At 35.4% G+C, this 6,381-nt stretch overlaps 1 protein-coding gene across 2 annotated transcripts in view; it reads left to right on the forward strand.

The window, feature by feature from the left end:
- The first annotated feature begins 1,165 nt into the window (after nt 1-1,165).
- Nucleotides 1,166-6,381, forward strand: part of foxj1b (forkhead box J1b) — a 36,915-nt gene continuing 31,699 nt past the window's right edge. For both annotated transcript variants that reach the window (XM_077549807.1, XM_077549808.1), the window contains exon 1: nt 1,166-1,417. The gene's annotated coding sequence lies outside the window, so the exon portion shown is untranslated. The remainder of the gene's footprint in view (nt 1,418-6,381) is intronic.

A 6,381-nucleotide genomic window follows, 5' to 3' on the forward strand; every position in this document is an offset into this window, starting at 1 on the left:
TCTGTAGTCCTTCATGAAAGACTGATGTGTTTTTTTAATATAGAAAAACAGCCTTTTGTGGTAATTTTTTTATCTGGAAAAAAAGCCTTAAAATACATTCTAAGTTTATTTATTTATTTATTTTTTTAAATAATAAAAGCATTGCTGTACATGGACATTTTTTGATAGAAAAAAAGCCTTACAATACATGGTGTTTCTTTTTTACATAATAAAAACCTTACTATACCATAAATAGTCTTTTTTTTAATTAAAAAAAAAAAGCCTCACTAACCAAAACCCTTACAATACATGGTCATTTTGATAGGAAAAAAACACCTTAAAATACATGGTGTGTAAATAATAAAAGCCTGTCTATACTTGGTCATCATTTGATTTAAAAAAAAAAAAGGCTTTTTTTTATCTGAGAGAAGAAAGCCTTAAAATACATTTTAATTTGATTTATTTTTAACATTAAAAAAGCCTTACTTTACAGTATTTTTTTGATAGAAAACCAGCCTTACATTTAAAAAAAATTAATTTGGGGGAAAAAAAGCCTTCAAATACGTTCTGAGTTCATTTATTTTAATAATAAAAGCCTTACTGTACATGGTCATTTTTGGATGAAAATAAAGCCTTACTTACACATGATCATCTTTTGATCTTTTATTTAAAAAAAACCTTACTATAAATGGTCATTTTTGATAGGAAAAAAAGCCCTAAAATACATAGCGTGTGTGGTTTTTTTAACATAATAAAAGCCTTACTATACATTTTTTGCAAAGCCCCCGTGGAGGTAGATTGAACAGGGAATCTTGCTCTGAGATGATACGCCAAAGGCGTACAACTAATATGCTATTTGAATTTAGCTCTGCAAAGTGTGCAAATTGCTTTAGAATTCAACAAGCATTAAATAAGTCAATCAGAAAGTAAAACACAATAATTTATAGGCACGTTGAATCAATAAAGAAAAACATTAATTAGTCACACATGTAGTATAATGAATGGCATTGAAGGTAACAGCATGCAAGGGTTAACACGCTAATGGATACATGGGCACACCTCATGAAGCCTTATCTTGTGACCTCATTGAGGCACCTTTGTCTTTTGATGCCATGCGGCGCTTTGGTGGTGACATCCTTAAAGCTTTGTGTTACCTTGTTCCTATGGTGCTTGCGGCTTGTCGGGTCACTGTCATCACACAGATGTCACGGACAAATGAAACTGCAGGATTCTTCATGCTTTAGATTCCACTGGAATTTATTTTTCACTCCACAGATGAAAAAGTCAGCGTGTGTGTTTTTGCGACCACTAGATGTCATCATGGCCCACTGAAAAAAGCAGGAGATGAGGCCTTCAGTGTCCTCAGTTTACATGGATGACATCACCAATCCTGCAGGGGAACAAGATCCATCCAGCCATCAGCCGTTTGCTTGCGCATGTATGTATTCACCTCAACTTAGTTCCCAGTCGCTCATAGGGAAAGGGTCACCAATCAAAGATGAGAGCTGATTAGCATTAAGAGCTACCCGTATTCAAATTAGGCTGAATCATATGTTATTATTCAACATGACCAACATTCACAACATTGTGGGCTAGCGCGCCTGACTTTCATGCTTGTTCGTGATTGTCTGTTGACCAAAGTGCTCCAGAAAATGGATGCTTATTAGCATGTCGTTAGCATTAGCAGTCCGACCCAGTTTCTTAGTTAAGTGTGAGATATGAGCGCAGATCTAATGACAATAAAACATGCGTGTGTGCCACCTGTCGGGGTATTAGTCACACAGGGGGGCCTCGACACAGTCCGCCGTGCCTAATGACTTTCATTATTCAGCAGCAAATGTTCCCCCTCGGCTTGTGTTCCTTGAAAGTGAACATTTGCCGCATTAGCATCTCGTGGCAAAATGCAGTTGGAAGCTAAGAAATGAGAGTTGTATGCCTTCACTAGTCTAAACATGGCATTTCGATTCATAATTGGCTACATTTTTGCAGTTAATGAGTCATGAGTCAAGCAGCACAATCCACCTGTTTTTAATCCATCTCATAGGGCGGCCATTTTGAAAATGACATCAAAGTCACTCAGGGCTCAGGTAACAACCAATCACGGTTCAGCATACGAATGTCACATGACCAAACTCAGAAATCAGGTGAGCCGTCATTGGTCGTTTACGTGAGCAGCTGTGATGTCATTTGCAATCAACAGCACGTGACAAAATGGCCGCCCCTGGCAATACAGTATTAATCCAAATACTGAATAGAACATCTTTTTGAGTTGGAGTTGACTTCCTCTTTTAACTATGGGTAAGGCACACAAAAAAAACATCATACAGAGCTCCCAATATGATGATCTTGCTGTAAACATGTACTATAAGCATCATAAGTAAGGTGCCATAGTCTTTTATGTACATGTTTACCGTATTCCCTCTAATAGTGGCAAAGTTGAAAGTGCAAGGTGTTTATTGGGAGGAGCAAAAAACAAGATAAAACACAAATGTAATACTATTCATCATTGTCATGTCATTCATTGTGTACGGGATTTATTGGCTCCTCCTATGATGTCACAAATATCCTCCACCCACGGTGGAAAGGTTCATCCAATTAGGATGCATTGTAGCTACTGTACCACATGGTGGAAATGTAGACACAATAAAAGTCATCACAGTGACATCAGGAGAAAATGAAGACCTCTATTTTGAGAGGTGTTTATTTGACAAGTGGGTGGCTTATTTGAAGAATGGCACCAATTTGAACAGAGGCAACTATTTCGATGTGACAGTTTTCTGATTACTGTTATCATCCACAAAAACATTTGGATTTTTTTTTTAATTTATGGTCACTTTATTCTGTTTATACATTACTATTAAAATATATAAAAATGCGTGTTAAAATGTCAACTAGTATATAAAAAAGGTCAAATATGAGCAAAAACTCAACTGAATATAAATATTTAGTGTTTTCTCATGAAAAGATACAATAAAATATCTACAAAAATGTTAGCTTGAACTACTGTACATAGTGTGAATAAATGTAACCTATGTTATTTAAAATAATATATAATATAATACAATAAAAAACAATATAGTGTTTGATCTTTTTAACTCATTCACTGCCATTGACGGCTATAGACGTCAAAAAGGTATTTTAACTATTTCTATTAGTTTTTAAAAAATCCACTTTTGCTAACAAGAGTATGAAAACCTAGAAAAACAAATTATTGTAAATTTAGAACAGATATAAAATTTGTGATTAATCGTTAGTTAACTAGTGAAGTCATGTGATTAATTACATTTTAAAAAAATAAAAAAAAATAAGGGGCGTTTAATCATAATTAATCACATGATAATTTTATATCTGTTAGAAATGTACATTAAAAAATATAGGTTTTCATAAAAAAATTCAATGAAATGAAAAATTGTTAAACTAATAGAAATAGTTCACATGAATTTTTGACGTCTTTAGTCGTCAATGACAGTGAATGAGTCAAAGCCATATTTTTTGATACAGCTACTGTACTGAATCTCATTTAAATGCCAGGAAGCCTCTTTGTAGATTGTGCATACAACAAGGTCAAAATGTGTTTACCTTTTGCAAATAGACAATTTAAATTAAATCATCAGGGTAAATATTTAGAGTGGCGATAAATGATAAATTACCATGGCAACAGATAAGCAGACAGATAATTAGCCGTTTTTTCCCCCTCTCATTTGGGTGCCATAGAAGCCAGCGAGACGCTGTTACATAACTCGCTTCTCTGAAAGGAAGCGGCTCTTTGAGCGTCACGCTATCGTAAATGCACTCGATGTAGGTCAATCTGTGATTAGCCGGCCGTACAGTAGAAGAGTAGCCGCAGATTATCTTGCCGTTCAAGTGTGACGCGATTCGGTTGTGGCTCAGACCAGCCGTTGCGTCATGCCTGGCTTAGTGTGTATCATGTGTGTTCCGTCTTCCAACCATGACATCATTATTTGAAAAGGTGATGTCATTGATTGAAGGAGCAATGATGTCATCAAACGGGGACAGTTTCAAAGTTTCTTTTGTCTTTTTGGATGGATGGATGGATGGATGGATGGATGGATGGATGGATGGAGGGAGGGAGGGAGGGGGAGAGCGAGACAGAGGCACTGTGCCAGCGTGCGGGATCAGCACTACGAAGAGCACATGTGCATCACATTCAGCTCACATGCGATCGTTAGCTTTCTGCGCCGCAAGTTACGCTCGCTCATCTAATTGTCTCCATTTTTATTTTCAAACAAAATTAACTCATTCACTGCCATTGATGGCTATAGAGGTCAAAAATTCATTTGAACTATTTCTATTAGTTTAAAAAAAAATAATCCACTTTTGTTAACAAGAGTGTGAAAACCTAGATTTTTTTATTGTACATTTAGAACAAATAGAAATTTGTGATTAATCGTGAGTTAACTAGTGAAGTCATGCGATTAATTACGATTACAAATTTTAATCGCCTGACGCCCCTAATTTTTCAGAATATTTATTTTTTAAATCGTGAGTTAACAAGTGAAGTCACGCGATTACTTACAATTAATTGTAATCACCTAAAGCCCCTAATTTTTAATAAGCTTTACTTCTTCTTTTATTTTAAAGAAAAGATAAAAAAAGATTTAAAAAAAATTAGGTGCCCCTAATTTTTTAATAATCGTTACTTCTTTTTTTTTGTAAAGAAAATATTTAAAAAAAAAGATTATTAAAAATTAGGGGCATTAGGCGATTTGAATTTGTAATCGTAATTAATCGCATGACTTCACTAGTTAACTCATGATTAATCACAAATTTTACATCTTTTGTAAATGTACAATAAAAAAAATTGTAGGTTTTCATACTCTTGTTAACAAAAGTGCATTTTTTTAAAAACTAATAGAAATAGTTAAAATGAATTTTGACGTCTATAGCTGTCAATGGCAGTGAATGAGTTAATTTTGTTTGAAAATAAAATGGCAATCGCAATTATAGAAATCATCACTACTGTACAAAAAAAGAAAATGACAGTCCCATTGATGATGTCGTTTAAGTTTACTGAATTGAAGGCACTGGGCAGAATAGATTGACACGGCAACACATAGAAGGTGAAATCTGATTGGACAATCCAAGGTGTGCACCATTTGAGCTGTGCTAATGTAAATGTAAAAAAACAAGTTTGTGGATTTTTGCCAGATTTTGTCATTCCTTTTTTACAAACACAATTTCATATTTACAGGTGTGATGGCTTGGTCACCTGAAACGGTTGAAAGAATTGGTGATACCCAGTGTTGACCATGAAAAAGAAAATCTGTAAGCCTACTATTAGCTGGTACTTTGAACATTTAATTTTTGAGTTTGTTTGGGAACTTGCGCATTGTGCTAGCAAACTATAATGAGAACGATTAAAAACCAAACTAAATGAATATTCCACATTAATGACAACAATTGATTTAAACACTTTATGAAGTAAAACTATATTTAAAAGAAAAACAAACAATTGCTTACAAAGGTAGGGAAATCAAACAAGCTAGCTTGTGCTAGCTAGCTTGTGTTAAATGTCAATAGTCAAAACAAATATGGCTCTTGATGTACTTATTAACATAACATAACATAACATAACATAACATAACATAACATAACATAACATAACATAACATAACATAACATAACAACCCTTGAAAGATGTTGTCACCTAATTAAATGAAATTAGAATTGAGCACCTGGACCTGCAATGTAAATCCAACCATGGGAAATGATGATGTAACGGATGGAAGACTGAAACTGTTATATTGTAAAATGGGTCAATTGCAATCAAGTTCCAGGCCACAAAAAGCCAATAAACAAGCTACTGCATGTGGGTCCTATCAGGGCGATGTATTACACACAAATATTGACGCTGAATTCATTTATCCCATTACTGTTTATACACAGTATGTGTGGTTGTACACTATTGGTCCATTTCGTTAAGTGTTCATGTCATGTTGTGTACAACCAATTTGCAGTGTCTCTGCTTGCTCTCAAATAGCCAAATTCCCCCTGCGGGAATCATGAATGTTTCATAATGGCTGCGAGTGTAGATCCGCCTCACAGACGAGGGAGACATCAGTGGAGAAAAACGTGTTTGATGCTAAGCAGACCAAGCTATAAGAGCACATTGAGTCACATATACAGTAAGTCATATTTTGGAAGTGGGCCGCCGTTCCACTCGGGTACAAAAGAACAGCTGCCTTCGTGGACTTGGGAGTGTGAGAATGTTTGTGGCGGCGATACCCTGCAGTGTAACAAGCTGCTCGTTCACCTGTAAAATGGCTTTTATTGGACACTTTTGTGTGGCTTCACTTTTGGAAATCTAATTTGATGCATTCCAATCGGCCCTGGTCAGGAGGGAGATGGACTTGCTTTCGACAGGCCCGAGCTGGCTGCATT

The sequence above is a fragment of the Vanacampus margaritifer genome, chromosome 18, assembly GCF_051991255.1.
Source record: "Vanacampus margaritifer isolate UIUO_Vmar chromosome 18, RoL_Vmar_1.0, whole genome shotgun sequence".
Taxonomy (NCBI): Eukaryota; Metazoa; Chordata; class Actinopteri; order Syngnathiformes; family Syngnathidae; genus Vanacampus; species Vanacampus margaritifer.